This window comes from Apodemus sylvaticus, chromosome 6 (assembly GCF_947179515.1).
Source record: "Apodemus sylvaticus chromosome 6, mApoSyl1.1, whole genome shotgun sequence".
NCBI lineage: Eukaryota > Metazoa > Chordata > Mammalia > Rodentia > Muridae > Apodemus > Apodemus sylvaticus.
In genome coordinates, this window is record NC_067477.1 from 58,011,985 (window position 1) to 58,030,688 (window position 18,704).

The following is an 18,704-nucleotide window of genomic DNA, read 5'->3' on the forward strand; positions in this document are numbered from 1 at the left end:
TTCTTTTATGAATGAGGGTGCCCTTGCTTTCGGAGCATAGATGTTCAGGATTGAGAGTTCTTCTTGTTGGATTTTTTGTTTGACCAGCAAGAAGTGTCCTTCCATGTCTCTTTTGATGACATTAGGTTGAAAGTCAATTTTATCTGATATAAGAATGGCAACTCTGGCTTGTTTCCTGAGACCATTTGTTTGTAGAATTGTCTTCCAGCCTTTTACTCTAAGGTAGTTTTTGCATTTGACACTGAGTGTGTTTCCTGTATGCAGCAAAATGTAGGGTCCTGTTTACGTATCCAGTCTGTTAGTCTATGTCTTTTTATTGGGGAACTGAGTCCATTGATGTTAAGAGATATTAAGGATAGTGATTATTGCTTCCTACCATTTTTGATGTTAATTTTATACTTGTGTGGTAAAATTCTTTTTGGTTTCATGAAAGAAGGTTATTATCCTGCTTTTTCCCTCCTTGTATTGGTGATTTTCCCCTATTATCCTTTGTAGGGCTGGGTTTGTGGAAAAATATTGCATAAATTTGGTTTTGTCATGGAATATCTTGGTTTCTCCATCTATAGTGATTGAGACTTTCACTGGGTATAGTAGTCTTGATTGGCATTTGTGTTCTCTTAGAGTCTGCATGAGTTCTGCCCTGGATCTTCTTGATTTCATGGTCTCTGGTGAGAAGTCTGGTATAATTCTGATAGGTCTTCCTTTATATGTTACTTGCTCTTTTTCTCTTACTGCCTTTAGTATTCTTTGTTCATTACATTTGGGGTTTTGATTATTATGTGAAGGGAGGTATTTCTATTCTGGTCCATTCTGTTTGGAGTTCTGTAGGCTTCTTGTATATTCATGGGCATCTCTCTCTCTTTAGGTTAGGGAAGTTTTCTTCCATAATTTTTTTGAAGATATTTGCTGGCCCTTTAAGTTGTAAATCTTCACTCTCATCTATGCTTATAATCCTTAGGTTTGACTTTCTCATTGTGTCCTGGATTTTCTGGATGTTTTGGGTTACAAGCTTTTTGCATTTTGCATTGTCTTTGACTGTTGAGTCCATGGTTTCTATGGCATTTTTGGCATCTGAGATTCTTTCTTCTATCTCTTGTATTCTGTTGTTGATATTTGCATCTCTTCCCAAGGTTTTCTATCTCCAAAGTTGTCTCCCTTTGTGCTTTCTTAGTTGTTTCTACGTCTGTTTTTAGATCCTGGTTGGTTTTGCTCAGTTTCTTTACTTGCTTGTTTATGTTTTCCTGTAATTCTTTGAAAGATTTTTGTGTTTCCTCTTTCATGACTTCTGTCTGTTGATCAAAGTTCTCCTGTATTTTTTAAAGTGATTTTTGCATTTCCTCCTTATTGGCTACTATCTTTTGACCCATATTCTTCTGAATTTCTTTAAGTGATTTTTGTGTTTCCCTTGTAAGGGCTTCTAGCTTTTGATCCTTTTTCTCCTGAATTTCTTTAAGAGATTTATTTATGTCCTTCATGTGTTCCTTTAACAGCATCATGTCCAGTGATTTTAAATCCAATTCTTGTTTTTCTGGTGTGTTGGGGTATCTAGTATTGCTGTTGTTGGAGAATTGGGTTCAGATGCTACCATAATGCCTTGGTTTCTGTTAGCAAAGTTCCTACATTTGCCTTTAGCCATCTAGTTCTCACTGGTGTTAGGTGGTTTTATTGTCTCTGACTGGTGCTTCAACCTCCTGTGGACCTTTAAGGCTATTTCCAGGACACTGGCTGCCTGGGTTTCCTCTGGCCCAGACTGCTGATGTGCTGCATTTCTCTCTTGTGCTGTTGGAACCCTGCTGAGTCTTGCCCCAAGCAATGTTATACTTGGGTTGTCTCAGTGAACCAGGTGCTCTGGACTGCTCTGTCATGGAGTGAAGATAGGAAGAGAGTCACTCCCTCTGCTGACTCCACGTAGGACACAGCCCCATGACAGGCTGACTGGTAGACTAACCGCCTATGTGGTGCCTCCTGGATGCAGGCAGACCCCTGGCGGTTTGAGCCCCCAGAGATTTTAACCTCTGGATATCTCAGTACCTGGGGCTGCTCTTCTGCCCTGGCAGGCAGGGAAGATGGCGGCGGGGGAGAAGGAGGAGCTTCAATAGTAGTATGTTCTCATATGGATTGTCAAACGGATGGATTTAGTATTAGTTGTCACTCTCCATATTCCCTCCTTTACTATTTTTCCCTATCCCTGTGTCATTTAATCTTATTCTACTTTCCCCTTTGTTTCTTATAATACTACACTGATATTTTAAGGAAGAGGAAACAGAGTATACTATGTAACTTAATACATGTGACCTTAAATTTATGCATGTATATGTAAGAATCCTTTTTTTCTGAGCCTCATGGATAAGCATATGTTCCTTTTATCTGTTTTAAAATTATGTTTTAGTTTTTTAGCTATGCACAAACAAACCTATAAAGAAATCCAAAAGAATATGAGTGCAAAAATAGAAATTCATTTGAAATAGCATGAAATAAGCTATCAGGAGGCAGGGTGGGTTCTTCAAACCTAAGAAGAGACACTTGGCAAGTAACTACTATAAACTAGCCCATATCACAGGATGGACCTCATAGTAATTGAGCTGATGCAAGTCATTTATTAGAGACCATGTGCAATAGGTCAAATGATGATATTTCTTATATATGTATATATATGTATATAATGATGAAGTTTCTGAGTCTCACTGTTCTGGGATATGAAGGCCTAGCAGAACTTTGTTTGGGACCCCACATGAATTTTTGCATAAAACTTGTACTAATTCATAATGATTTCTGCTTTGTCACACCCTGTGTAATATGTTTGCAGACACTGCCCTTATATTTTTAAATGCCAGTAAGTGGGTGTCATATGGATGCTTATCTAGGTGCTCACAGTAACATTTTATTATCATCTAAGTAATTATTGGAGCTTTGTAAAAGTACTGACTTTCTGGAGACTCAATGGGGGCCTGATTGAACCAAATGTGAGAACCAAAGACATATTTGATGCTAAATTAAAACAAATATTATGAGTACTAAGCAGCTCTAGTGTTCACTTAGTGCCCTTTAGTTTCTGCAGTTTTCAGATTTCTGAAAGCAGGGACCTTAGTTTACTTGTCTTCTTTTTACATTCAAAGTCATTGGCCATAGGATAGACAGTGTATCAGCAGAAGAACACCCTTCCACTCCCTGCAACCACCTGGCCACAATGTTGCCCCATGTTGCTCTCTTGAGAGACTGTGTCTTTCTATTATCTGTGAATCCAAGCTAGGTTTTATGTCTCATTTTAGCCAGTGGAATAAAACTACTTTCACTCTTACTCATCTCTAGCATTGTTTCCCATGTTCCTGTGTTTCTAAGAAAGCCAGACACATCAGTTATAGGACTTTCTAAGATCGCTAGGGCAGTGGTTCTCAACCTGTGTGGGTCACAGACTCCTTTCATGGGGATCACATATCAGATATCCTGCATATCAGATATCTACATTATGATTCATAAAAGCAACACAATTACAGTTATGAAGTAGCAAGGGAAATAATTTCATGGTTGGGGTCACCACAGCATGCAGAACTGTATTAACGGGTCTTACCATTAGGAAGGTTGAGAACCACTGCTCTAAGGTAAGGGTGAAGGGACAGCTGCACACTGGAGAACAGAGTCAGGAGAATACAGGAGACATATCTCTATTTTCTTCTGTGATTTGCTATTAACAAGTTGCCAGTGGGAGCTCTAAAAGGATATTAGTTTGAGAAACTACAAACTTGGCAAAAATGATCAAGTTGTTAATATAAATTAAAAGCTGTAATGTGGAATCCAAGACCCTCTCTCCCATTTCTTTTCATAAATTATAAATTAAGGAAAAAGAAAAAACGAAATCAAGCAAACCTTAGATCTGAGGTTGGGTGATTCTGTTTCCCAATTCCCACATTATTTATTTTAAGTTTTCTTTTTTTCAGTGTTAGGATTATACCGTGCAGGATGGTAATGCAGATGCTCTTTAAGCCTCTGGAGGCTGATCTGACTATGGAATGATTTAGGGGCAACCAGACAATGCTTCATTACCCAGGAAACTGACCCTTCTCAGAGCTGCCATAAATGAGATCTGAAAACTTTCTCCATCCTATTATCTTGTCAATTCCAAGCATCACTCTCTAATAAGAGAGTTGTAATGCAAGATAGCTTTGGCTAGAACAAAAAGTACTTAGGACTTAGTGGTCTGTAACTTGGGTTCAAATCCAAATGGGTAATATTTAGCTTGTAATATGATTTTCTTCCATGCAGATCACAATGTTTACATCTTGCAAGGAAGCTCAAATCTCTCTCTGTCAGTGGTTCTCAATTGAGAAAAATTAGGGAATGGCAGACTGGTTCTAAAGGGGTCCTTCTGCATGCCCACCTCTGAACACCGACACTTTCCAAAATACAAATTAAATATATTTTCATATAGCCAGTGAAAACTCTGGCTTCTCCTATTTGTGAAATTTATTCATGCATGCAAAGAGGATTTCTCCCTCCCTTTGTTGTAGTAGAGATCGCTATATGGAATTGTTCTATTTAGAAAGAAAAAGATTGCAGTAAGATAAAGCAATATGGTTAGACTTCGAGTTCAAAGAAATTACATTGGATAAAATTAGTGTTTCGGGTGGGATGATGTATGTAATTGGAGGGAGACAAAGACAGTTCTAGTTTAGTCTCTTTTCTTCTCTGTAGCTCAGGTCTTCCCATGGTTTTCTACTTTTGAGTCTTTTCTACCAATTTCCTGTGCTTTAGTTTGTAAGCTGAACTAGTAAGAAGTCTATTGTAGCCTCACTACCTAGCAGTCTTACTGTTCAAATGGTCTCATGTTTTTGCAATTAATTACCGTGTATGCTTTTCACTTGCAAAGCCATTGGCCATCCAATAGATAGTGTGTCAGCTTGCAAAAAGAACAATTCCCCACCCTCCCTGCAACCACATGGCTACAACATTACCTCACTTTGCTCCTGTGAGAAGCTGTGAATTTCTTTTATATGTGAGGCCAGGTTGGTTTTACGACTCACTTTGGTCAGTGGACTAAAACAAAAATAGACAGTGTTGCTATGTGCTGGTTAGATACTCTGAACATTTTCCATATCACTCTTAGAAACCTGCCATATGAATATGCTTGGGATTGACTTCGGAGATCAGCACCAAGCAGAGATTAGCAGTCTCTGATGAGCCCTTCTAGACCAGCTGGATATCAGCTGCCTGGCAGCTGAATGCAAAGGCATGAATGAACTAAACTGAGTTTACCCTAGCCCAAATCTGCCCAGCCCCTTAATACAGCACAAATTACCACACTGTATAATCACGAACTCAATGGCCACTGTTCTAAAGCAACACGTTTTAAGCAACCCAACTCCTAATATGGTTTAATTAGGCATTCTAGGTGTTGTTTGAGATAATAGTACAAAACATGCTTGCCTGCCTCTTTCTTAGCAGCTGCGAGTAAGGCTGTTTTTATTTAGAAATGGATGTAGCTGTTACTTTATTCATGGAATACTTAATGAATAAAATGTTCTAGGCACTATCTTAGACTATGGAAATCAAGGGAGATAGATAACACATGTACATAGTCCCTGCTATCAAGCAGTTAATAGTGTTAAGTGGAGTTTTCACTTATATAAAAGGCAGACATCAGTTGCAAAATCACCCAGAAGTTACAAACCGAGTTTGATTCTTAATCAAGGACATACATTTTTATAAGGGCAACAACGAAGAACTAGACTGAATCTCAAAGAGGTCTTACTGAGTACTGTTTGAGCTAAGGTAAAAATATGCATGAGTAGGAGTGTTAGTGAATGCAAAGAAAATAATGGAGAATTGTGGCTAAAAGGCTCCAGTCTTGGAGGAAATGAATATGGATTGCTTGTGTGGTGTAACGTCATGTTCAGTTATAGCAGCCCAGGAACTCAACATGGCCCCACGGAGCAGAATTGGTGGGTATGCTCAATAGATGGAGGGTATGTGCAAAATGGATGTGTCAGAAGTTTTCTGGAGAGATTTGAATAGAGATGCTTTAATTGATTGTAGAAATGTCATTTCCTGTGATGGGAATGGAAGATGAAAGTGAGAGACAGATGACTTGTATTAATATTCTTAAGATAAGTGAAACAGAGTGTTATGGCTGTTATAATTAAGGATATCTCCATATTTTCTTTACTACTATTTCTTACATACGTCATTTTCTGAACTTTATGGTCTACCATAACATTTGACCTAGCTATACACAAAAATAATTTTTAAAAGGAGAAATTTCTTGTGTTCTAAACAGATATAGAGAATCTGACTCAGTAAATGTTTTTTTTTTAAATTTATTTACAGGAATCCATACATTCAATTGTCATGTACCATGCCTTAGGCTCACAGTGGTTATTTTGCATTGTGAATTAATTGAGTATAGAATGTATTTAGAATATCTTTACTGGGAAATCCCAATCAATAGATCTCTTGCAGCTTCCTACTTAGCTGTGTCTCTAGTCTTGCATGTCCCAGTTTATAGAGCTCCCTTTAATATTTATTGAGAATTTAAATATGCAAAACATTAATATGTTTCAGTGCAGGCAAGGCTAAGAAAACTGAGCCTCAGAAAGGACAGATAGCATCTGAGTTGTCATAGGTAGCAGGTGAACTGCAATGAGCTGAACTCCATTAGTGAGACCGTACCCTTAAACAGCATCACACGGCAGGCACTTTCAGAATGCACTAATGTGTAAATGATGTCCTTTCTGCATGCACTGTGATGTTTTCCCTTGGTTCACAGTGTTCATCTAATTTAGAAGATGCTAATTCTTTCCTCTTATTTACATCTTAGGTTCTAAGGACTGTCTTTCTCAAGGTATCCAACTGTCCCAGACCACAGTGATGCTTCAGTGTTGTGCCCTTGGGTTCTCAGTAGCTAATGTCCAAACCATGAATTGATATTTCATGGGAGTACAGTTATCTCTTTGGTGGTACCATGCATATTTTGAATCTCAAAGCCTGGAAAGTCTTTTGTAAAGAGTTGCTGTGGTAATGTGAACAGTGAGTACTTAATGTCATAAGAAGAGAAACTTATGTAAGCAGGATATGGAATATCTGACAAATTTTCAGATATTTCCTTTTGTTTTGGTGTATGTGAAAACCCACAGGCAGGAGCCTTCAGATCTCTGCTTCCGGATCCAAAACAGCCTGGGCCACAACACCACATCTCCAGGCCCTGCAAGAGGCCAGAGGGACACCCGAGACGCTGGCTGGGAGGAGTCAGTGTGCTCTGGTGAGTCCAGCAGGCCCCGGGCAGGAGCCTTCATGTGTCTGCTTTGAGATCTGAACAGTCTGGGCCACAGCACTCAGTCTCCAGGAAGTGCGAGAGGCCTGGTGTGCACCCGGAGGCTGACTGGGAGGACATGGCTTGCTCCAGTGGGTCAGCCTCACAGAGCTTAGGTTCCAGTCCTGAGGCCTCTGGCAGGAGCCTTCAGATCTCCGCTTTGGGATCCAGAACAGCCTGGGCTACAACACCACGTCTCCAGGCCCTGCAAGAGGCCAGAGGGGCACCCAGGAGGCCTGCTGGGAGGAGTCAGTGTGCTCTGGTGAGTCCAGCAGGCCCCGGGCAGGAGCCTTCTGGTGTCTGCTTCAGGATCTGAACAGCCTGGGCCACAGCACCCTGTCTCCAGGTAGTGCAGGAGGTCAGCTGTGCACCAGAGGCCAGCTGGGAAGAGGCAGTTTGCACTGGTGAGGCCAGCATTGACCAACTAACACCAGTGAGAACTAGATGGCAAAAGGCAAACGCAGGAACGTCACTAATAGAAATCAAGGCAATATGGCAGCATCTGAACCCAATTCTCCTTTAACAGCATGTCCTGGATACCCAATAACACTAGAAAAACAAGATTCGGATTTAAAATCACTGGTCATGATGCTGGTACAGAAACACATGAAGGACATACTTAAAGAAATTCAGGAGAAAATGGATCAAATGTTAGAAGCCCTTACAAGGGAAACACAAAAATCATTGAAAGAAATTCAGGAGAATACAAAAGCCAATAAGGAGGAAACGCAAAAATCACTTAACGAAATACAGGAGAACTTTGGTCAACAGGCTGAGGTCATTAAGGACGAAACACAAAAATCTCTTAAAGAATTACAGGAAAACACAAACAAACAAGTGAAGGAGCTAAGCAAAACCATCCAGGATCTAAAATCAGAAGTAGAAACAACTAAGAAAACTCAAAGGGAGACAACTTTGGAGATAGAAAGCCTTGGGAAGAAATCAGGGGACATAGATGCAAATATCAACAGCAGAATGCAAGAGATAAAAGAAAGAATCTCAGATGCTGAAGATACCATAGAAACCATGGACTCAACAGTCAAAGAAAATGCAAAATTCAAAAAGCTTGTAACCCAAAATATCCAGGAAATCCAGGACACAATGAGAAGACCAAACCTAAGGATTATAGGCATAGATGAGAGTGAAGATTTACAACTTAAAGGGCCAGCAAATATCTTCAATAAAATTATGGAAGAAAACTTCCCTAACCTAAAGAGAGAGAGATGTCCATGAATATACAAGAAGCCTCCAGAACTCCAAACAGACTGGACCAGAACAGAAATACCTCCCGTCACATAATAATTAAAACACCAAATGAACTAAACAAAGAAAGAATATTAAAGGCAGTAAGAGAAAAAGGCCAAGTAACATATAAAGGAAGACCTATCAGAATCACAGCAGACTTTTCACCTGAGACTATGAAGGCTAGAAGGTCCTGGGCAGATCTCATTCAGTCTCTAAGAGAACACAAATGCCAGACAAAACTACTATACCCAGCAAAACTCTCAATCACCATAGATGGAGAAACTAAGATATACCATGACAAAACTAAATTTACCCAATATCTATCCACAAACCCAGCCCTACAAAGGATAATAGGAGGAAAACAAGAATACAAGGAGGGAAACTTCACCCTGGAAAAAGCAAGATAGTAACCTTCTTTCATCAAACCCAAAAGAAGATAACCAATCAAATTTAAAAAATAACATCAAAAATGACAGGAAATAATAATCATTCTTCCTTAATATCTCTTAACATCAATGGGCTCAATGCCCCAATAAAAAGACATAGACTAATTGACTGGATGTGTAAACAGGACCCTACATTTTGCTGCATACAGGAAACACACCACAGTGTCAAAGACAAACACTACCTTAGAGTAAAAGGCTGGAAGACAATTTTACAAGCAAATGGTCTCAGGAAACAAGCTGGAGTAGCCATTCTAATATCAGATAAAATTGACTTTCAACCCAAAGTCATCGAAAGAGACTCTGAGGGACACTTCTTGCCGGTCAAAGGAAAAATACAACAAGAAGAACTCTCAATTCTGAACATCTATGCTCCAAATGCAAGGGCACCCTTACTCATAAAAGAAACTTTACTAAAGCTCAAAGCACACATTGCACCTAAAAAATAATTGTGGGTGACTTCAATACTGTACTTTCCTCAACGGACCAATCAGGAAAACTGAACAGGGACACAGTGAATCTAATTGAAGCTTTGGACCAATTAGATTTAATACATATATATAACATTTTGTCCTAAAGCAAAAGAATATACCTTTTTCTCAGCACCTACCTCATGGTACCTTCTCCAAAATCGACCATATAATTGGTCACAAGACAGATATCAACAAATATAAGAAGATCGAACTAATCCCATGCCTCCTATCAGATCACTATGGAGTAAAAGTGGTCTTCAATAGCAACAAAAACAACAGAAAACTCACATACATGTGGAAACTGAACAATATTTTACTCAATGATACCTTGGTCAAGGAAGAAATAAAGAAAGAAATTAAAGACTTTTTAGAACACAATGAAAATGAAAACACAACATACACAAATCTATGGGACACAATGAAAGCAGTGCTAAGAGGAAAACTCATAACCCTGAGTGCCTCCAAAAAGAAAATGGAGAGAGCATACACTAACAGCTTAATGACACATCTGAAAGCCCTGGAACAAAATGAAGCTATTTCACCCAGGAGGAGTAGAAGGCAGGAAATCATCAAACTCAGGGCCAAAATCAATTAAGTAGAAACAAAGAGAACCATACAAAGAATCAACAAAACCAGGAGCTGGTTCTTTGAGAAAATCAACAAGATAGATAAACCCTTAGCCAGACTAACCAAAGGGCACAGAGACAGTATCCAGATTAACAAACTTAGAAATGAAAAGGGAGATATAACAAAAGAAACTGAGGAAATTCAAAAAATCATTAGATCCTACTACAAAAGCCTATACTCAACACAACTGGAGAATCTGGAGGAAATGGACAGTTTCCTAGACAGATATCTGACACCAAAACTAAATCAGGATCAAATAGATCATCTAAATAGTCCCATAACAACTGAAGAAATAAAAAGGTTCATAGAAAGTCTCCCAACCAAAAAAAAAAAAAAAAAAAACAAACAAACATACACACAAAAAAAACCCATGGGACCAGATGGCTCCAATGTAGCATTCTATCAGACCTTCATAGAAGACCTAACACCAATACTCCTCAAACTATTCCACAAAATAGAAACAGAAGGAACTCTACCCAATTCGTTCTATGAAGCCACAATTACGCTGATACCAAAACTGCACAAAGATCCAGCAAAGAAAGAGAACTTCAGGCTAATTTGCCTCATGAATATTGATGCAAAAATACTTCATAAAATTCTTGCCAACTGAATCCAAGAACACATCAAAATGATCATCCACCATGATCAAGTAGGCTTTATCCCAGGGATGCAGGGATGGTTCAATATAAGGAAATCCATCAATGCTATCCACTACATAAACAAACTCAAAGAAAAAAACCATATGATCATCTCATTAGATTCAGAAAAATCATTTGACAAAATTCAACATGCTTTCATGCTAAAAGTCTTGGAAAGAACAGGAATTCAAGGCCCATACCTAAACATCATTAAAGCAATATACAGCAAACTGGTAGCCAACATCAAACTAAATGGAGAGAAACTTGAAGCAATCCCACTAAAATCAGGGACTAGACAGGGCTGCCCCATTTCTCCTTATCTTTTCAATATAGTACTTGAAGTTCTAGCTAGAGCAATTAGACAACATAAGGAGGTCAAGGGGATACAAATTGGAAAGGAAGAAGTCAAATTATCACTATTTGCAGATGACATGATAGTCTACTTAAGTGACCTGAAAACCTCCACCAGAGAACTCCTACAGTTGATAAACTAATTCAGTAAAGTGGCTGATTATAAAATCAACTCAAGCAAATCAGTTGCCTTCCTATACTCAAAGGATAAACAGGCTGAGAAAGAAGGTAGGGAAATGACACCCTTCACAATAGCCACAAACAAGTGGAGTGACTGTAACCAAACAAGTGAAAGATCTATATGGCAAGAACTTCAGTTCTCTGAAGAAGGAAATTCAAGAAGACCTCAGAAAATGGACAAATCTGCCAATCTCGTGGATTGGCAGGATTAATATAGTTAAAATGGCCATCTTGCCAAAAGCAATCTACAGATTCAACGCAATCCCCATCAAAATCCCAACTCAATTCTTCACAGAGTTAGAAAAAGCAATTCTAAAATTCATCTGGAATAACAAAAAACCCAGGATAGCTAAAACTATTCTCAACAACAAAAGAAATGCTGGGGGAATCAGTATCCCTGACTTCAAGCAATACTACAGAGCAATAGTGTTAAAAACTGGAAGTGGGAGGGGTAGATGGAGGAACAGGGGGGAGGGAAAGGGGCTTATGGGACTTGCAGGGAGTGGGGACCCAGAAAAGGGTAAATCATTTGAAATGTAAATAAAAAAATATATCAATAAAAAAAAAGCTCAGGTCCAGATTGGGAAACAAACAAACAAACAAACAAACAAACAAACCCTGCATTTTATTGGCACAGTGACAGACAAGTGGACCAATGGAATAGAATTGAAGATCCAGAAATGAATCCACACACCTATGGTCACTTGATTTTCAACAAAGGAGCTGAAAACATCCAGTGGAAAAAAAGATAGCCTTTTCAACAAACGGTGGTGGTTCAATTGGAGGTCAGCATTCAGAAGAATGGGAATTGATCCATTCTTATCTCCATGTACTAAACTTCACTCCAAGTGGATCAAGGACCTCCATGTAAAACCAGACACACTGAAACTAATAGAAAAGTAACTGGGGAAGACCCTTGAGGACATGGGCATAGGGGAAAAGTTCCTGGACAGAACACCAATAGCTTATGCTCTAAGATCAAGAATTGACAAATGGGACCTCATAAAATTATAAAGTTTCTGTAAGGCAAAGGACACTGTTAAAAGGACAAAACAGTAACCATTAAATTGGGAAAGGATATTCACCAACCCTACCTCTGATAGAGGGCTAATATCCAATATATACAAAGAACTCAAGAAGTTAGACCCCAGGGAAATTAATAACCCTATTAAAAATGGGGTACAGATCTAAACAAAAAAATTTCACCTGAAGAAATTCGGATGGCCAAGAGACACCTTAAGCAGTGCTCAACATCATTAGTCATTAGGGAAATGCAAATCATAACAACCCTGAGATTTCACCTTACACCAGTCAGAATGGCTGATTTCAAAAACTCAGGAGATAGCAGGTGTTGGCGAGGATGTGGAGAAAGAGGAACACTCTTCCACTGCTGGTGGGGCTGTAAGATGGTACAACCACTTTGGAAATCAGTCTGGCGGTTCCTCAGAAAACTGGACATGACACTTCCAGAGGACCCTGCTATACCTCTCCTGGGCATATACCCAAAGGATTCTCCGGCATGCAATAAAGACACATGCTCCATTATGTTCATAGCAGCCTTATTTATAATAGCCAGAAGCTGGAAAGAACCCAGATGTCCCTCAAAGGAGGAATGGATACATCAAATGTGGTATATTTACACAATGGAATACTACTCAGCAATTATAAACAATGAATTCACGAATTTTTTAGGCAAATGGTTTGATCTGGAAAATATCATCCTAAGTGAGATAACCCAATCACAAAAAAATACACATGGAATGCAATCTCTGATAAGTGGATATTAATTAGCCCAGAATCTCTGAATACCCAAGGCACAAATTGCATAACAAATGACTCCCATGAAGAAATATGGAAAGGGTCCTGATCCTGGAAAGGATTGATCTAGCGTTGGAGGGGAATATAAGGACAGAGGAAAAAGGAGGGAGGTGATTGGAGAAGGGATGGAGAGAAGAAGGTTTATGGGACATATGGGGAGGGGGCATCCGGGAAAGGGGAAATCATTTGGAATGTAAACAAAGAATATAAAAAATAAAAATATTTTAAAAAAAGAAAACCCATGTAAGCTGTATGGAACCAATAATATGGGGATCTTAAATTAGAACATATTTAGGGGGCTGTTTAGTGTTTGTGGTTACTGGTGTTAGTCTCCTGCTGTTGGATATGAAGAGTGTCAGTCCCTCGGCAGCACCACATAGAAGGCTCAGGACAGTGCTTCCTGTTCACAGTCCCAAGATGGCTTCAGCCAGTCCCAAGCACACGCTCTCAGTTGAACGACCTCTCAACACTATCAGGGTGCATCCGATTCCTCTCCCAGCACAGTGCGGTCCTCCAGCCAGTCCTCCCACTCCAGCTCTGGGACACTGAGCTCATTAGAGACAGTGTCTACTCAGGAACTCTGTTCTATTCCTGAGGACCAAGAACCTGAATCGCCTGTTCCTGCCCCTTGGCCTTGGCTGTGGGCTCTTCAGGATGGATCCTCCAATCTAGACTGTGTTAACAACAACTACTAGTTTGGGAGGGATAAAAGCTGTGAATATTGCTTTGATGACCCACTGTTGAGAAGGATGAACAGACTTACAGCAAGAAGCACGTTAGCATCTTTAGGGAAATGGGCCCTAAAAATTCATACATCGTACAAATGGAACCTTTGTAAACACAGAGCTTATCAGGAAAGGGAAACGCTGTCCTTTTGCGTAACAATTCTGAAATCGCACTTTCACTATGTAGAAATAAAGTTTTTGATCTGACTGTAGATTCCTTAGTTTATCCTAAGGAATCAAGAGACAGATACATCATATCAAAAACTCTTGGAAGTGGTGCCTGTGGGGAGGTAAAGTTGTTTTTTGAGAGGAAAACTTGTAAGAAAGTGGCCATAAAGATCATCAGCAAGCGGACGTTTGCTCTTGGCTTGAGAGAAGTAGACACAGCTCCACAGTGTGGAGACTGAGATAGAAATTTTGAAGAAACTAAATCATCCATGTATCATCAAGATTAAAGATGTTTTTGATGCGGAAGATTATTACATTGTCCTGGAACTGATGGAAGGAGGAGAACTGTTTGTCCAGGTGGTGGGAACAAACAACTTTAAGAAGCCACCTGTAAGCTCTATTTCTACCAGATGCTTTTAGCTGTACGGTACCTTCACGAAAATGGGATTATACATCGGGACTTAAAGCCGGAGAATGTTCTTTTATTGTTTCAGGAAGAGGATTGTCTTATCAAGATCACTGACTTTGGGCAGTCCAAGATCTTGGGGGAGACCTCCCTCATGAAAACTTTATATGGTACGCCTACTTAGCTGGCTCCTGAGGTCCTTGTCACCAACAGGACTCCTGAGTATAGCCATGCTGTGGACTGCTGGAGCTTAGGAGTTAGTCTTTTCATCAGCCTAAGTGGGTATCCACCTCTCTCTGAGCATAAGACCCAAGTGTCACTGAATAATCAGATCACCAGTGGAAAGTACAACTTTATTCCTGAAGCCTGGGCAGATGTCTCAGAGAAGCCTCTGGACCTTTTCAAGAAACTATTGATTGTGGATCCAAAGGTTACGTTTACCACAGAGGAAGCCTTAAATCATCCATGGCTTTAGGATGAGTACATGAAGAAAAAATTTCAGGATCTACTGGTGCAGGAAAAGAACTTGGTGACCCTCCCCCTGACTCCTGCCCAGACTTCTTGTCAAAAGAGGCACCTGGAAATGGAGGTGTAGGGTACAGAGAGCACAAATCGCCAGGCTGTGTGTGGGGCTGTGTTGTGAGCTTTGAAAGTGAAAGAAATGTGCTTCCTTCCATGCTGCAATCGTCTTCTCCACCTCGAAGTCTTTTTTTTATTTTTTAAATATATATATATACACACATATATATATATATATATATACATATATATATAAGTATAGTGGTGGCACATGCCTTTAATCCCAACACTTGGGAGGCAGAGGCAGGCAGATTTCTGATTTTGAGGCTAGCCTGGTCTACAGAGTGAGTTCTAGGACAGCCAGGGCTACACAGAGAAATCTTGTCTCGAAAACAAGTATAGTCTATATTTTAATGATGGGAACAATTGCTTTTCTATCAGTGATACACACGATTAAAAATGTTGTGGAAATTGGCCTCTGGGCTTAATGTTTCATGACCTGCACTTTAGATGAATACCTTTTGATTTTCTTCTTTTTCTTCTTTTCTTTTTTTTTTTTTTAAGAAAAAATTTTAGGGTGTTGTGTTGAGAAATGGTTAGTGATTAAGAACACTCCTGTAGAGGACTGCAGTTTAGTTCCAAGCTTCCATGTAACTACATTCTACATTTCTGAATCTGATCCCCTCCCCTGGCCTTTCTGGTCACCTACATATGTGTTCAGGTACACAGACACACATAGACTTTAAAAAGAATATTCTAAAACAAAACAAAACAACAAAACAAAAAGAACATATTTAGGGATATGCTATTATTATTTTTAGATAAATCCCTCACATTTCCATATTGTGGGCTTAGGATGTAAACAGTGGGACTAGAGAAGACCCATGTTGCTTTAATGGCAGTATCAGCACAGATCAAGTATCTATTATGTTTCAAGGAAAATGAATAAAAATGCCCTCTGATATAAGGACGGGTGGCTACTGTTTTAAAGATCAGTAACTTTGTGACCTCTGATACTGTGCTGACCAGGTGTCGGAGGGCTGTCCTGCAGATCGTCCAGCTGGCTGCAATTGCACTTACAAGCTCCTATTGATTTCCTCACACTTTTCAGTTGGCACATTTTGACATGAACCATAGATGGTATTTTGAATTCTCAATGCATTTTATTAAATCTTTAAATCAATTACTGCTAATATGATGAGAAATTTGGAGTTCTCAACCACAGGCATTATACCCAGGACTTCAGCTTGACAGCATATGAGATTGGAAAATAGATGAATTGAACTGAACCCAAGTTTTCTGACTCTTAAATCAGGTTTCTTTCCAGGGAACTGCTCTACTTAATAGATAGTAATTTACTTTGATCTTCACAAGTTAAGTGAAGATCATAACACGAACACTTTGCTTCAAATTCACATGCTTATATAACAAGGAAATTTAGTCAAGAAAGAGGGTTTGCAAGGGTAGGCTAAGTTTCTTCTAATAGGGACGTGAGCCCAGGCAGGGGGTTGAGAGGATCTGAGCTGTTCCACCTTTAGCCCTATTTTGCATGTGGGTTCTGCCCATCCTTAGTCTCCTTTCCTGGGAAGTTGTGTATTTCCTCCTCTGTTCTTCCCTTTTCATTTTACCCTTCCTCTTTATTTCATTATGTATAAAAAATAATTTATTTTTGTTCATTGAATTAATGGACAAATCATATTGCTTGAATTATAGCATACCAATTAATTCATGAGATGTTTTTTCTCTCAAAAGGGAAATATAGTCTCATGTTTAAAAAGTTTTTACTTTTTCTATAAAAGTTTTTTATATTTCGATGGGGTTTGAATATTCAGAGTTGAGTTTTATTTTATTCACTATTGATTCCAGAGCATTTTTTATTAAAAAGAATCTAATCTGATACATATCAATTTTACTTCTGCTTACATATCCCAAAGAAGAGAAGGTATAGTCTCATTTTTTTTTGTTCATCCTTCTTATAATGGCATCCGTTCAGTATAGCAACAAGGTGGAAGTAACTCTGAGTTCCATCAATGAATGAATGGATAAACAAAATGTTGCATGTATACAGTGGGATACTATTAAACTCTAAAAAGGAAAGAAGTTCTGATATGATATGGGTGATCCTTGAAAACATTATGCTAAGTAAAATAAACTAGCTACATATAGAACTAAGGGAATGTGCAATATGCGTAAGGAAACTAGGAAAGATAACTTAATAAAGGCAAAAACTGGAATGATGCCTGCTAGGGATTCAAGGATGGAGTAAGTTACAAGTTGGGAGAAAATAGGTGCAGAGGTTTTGGTTTTGCAAGATGAACGGATTCTGAAATGGATAGCAGTAATGGCTGAACAATAACATACATGAGTTCAATACTATGAGCCATATGATTAAAAATGATCAAAATGAGAGCTAGAAAAATGGCCGCTAAGTAAGATCCTCTTCCAGTCACCTCCTCATAGGCGTTCCAGATTGAACAGCTAACTCATGCACTGAGGTACTTTCTCAAGAGCCAAGGAAGCTCCAGAGAAACCCTAGTACCTTGGGCTAGAATTAAACAACTAAATGATGCTTTGAGGAAAGAAGGAAGGAAATATCATTCCTCCCCCAATTCCAAGCATGCTTCTGTGGAGAGTGGCATCCCACTCCAAGGAGACAGAGACTTAATTCAGAACAGTCTACTACAGTGACACCCAGAGACCCACATCCTGAACATCACGACAGACTGTGTCAGGCAATGTGGCTGACTGCTCCCGAACCCTCCCTTAAACTTCAGGTGATAGATCTGGGAGAAAACTCCACCTTCTGAGGACAGATATTAATTCTTGGTGCTCAGATCCAGGCCTACATTAGTGAGACCCAGCATTGGATAGAATTCACAGGCTTTGTACTTAGACCAAGAGACTTCAACTTTGCCCCTGCCTCAGAAGGAAGGCTTGTATCTAGGTGGGCTATGGTCAAGTTTGGGTGCACAGCATCATTGCCCTTATAGAAGGCCTTGACATTCCTCAGTTTCTTGAGATTATTCATACCCACTTGGCTGTAAGTTTGAAGTCCTGTCAGGGAGTTACTTTGTGGAATTCTCATGGAACCCATGAATCAGATATTAATCAGTGTCACACTGACAAACATCCCAGTGGGACAGACTTATGCTTTAGTTTGTGTCATGACTATCTGTGATATGGGCCTTGGTGCATTCCTCTGATGACACAGGTCCTTTCAGTCACAAGGGTTCATTAACCTACTCACTAGTTTTAGTTAACCTACTCATTAGTACCTCAATGAAGAGAGTATACTTTGGAGTTATGAAATCCTAGATTCAATTCTCAAATCTTTCACAAGCTTTATAGCCTTGTGCAAGATGTTTGATCCCTAAGAACTTTAGAAACATCACATATAAAGTGGTCATTTAACATGCAACTCAAAGGTTTATTATGGGTGTTTTGTGAACTAACTCATTCAAGGTATTCAGCACATTGTCTAATATTCAGATATATCATTATCTAAAAGTGTTTTACCAGTATCACATTACACACACAACTTCATAACTTCTTATTTTTGATGAATTGATTTTAAGTTTTTGATCTGTAGATGAGGTAGATGAGATAATGGTTTTCAAATGGAGAATTCAAACACAATTTTATCTGATTTTCTTCCCTCCCTCCACACTCTTCCTTCACCTCATCTCACCTTTCCACTATGACCTTTTTCCCTCTTTCATTCCCAGATGTCATACCCATGTTCCTTAAGCCTTTTAAAAAGTGTTCTGGCCTTTACCCATGTTTACAGCTATGTAGACACTCACATGTG

The 18,704-nt window shown here is 39.2% G+C and overlaps 1 pseudogene; it reads left to right on the plus strand.

Moving 5' to 3' along the window:
• The window catches only part of LOC127687919 (serine/threonine-protein kinase Chk2-like), a 111,018-nt pseudogene extending 96,046 nt beyond the window's left edge, over positions 1–14,972 (plus strand).
• Positions 14,973–18,704: the final 3,732 nt, after the last annotated feature.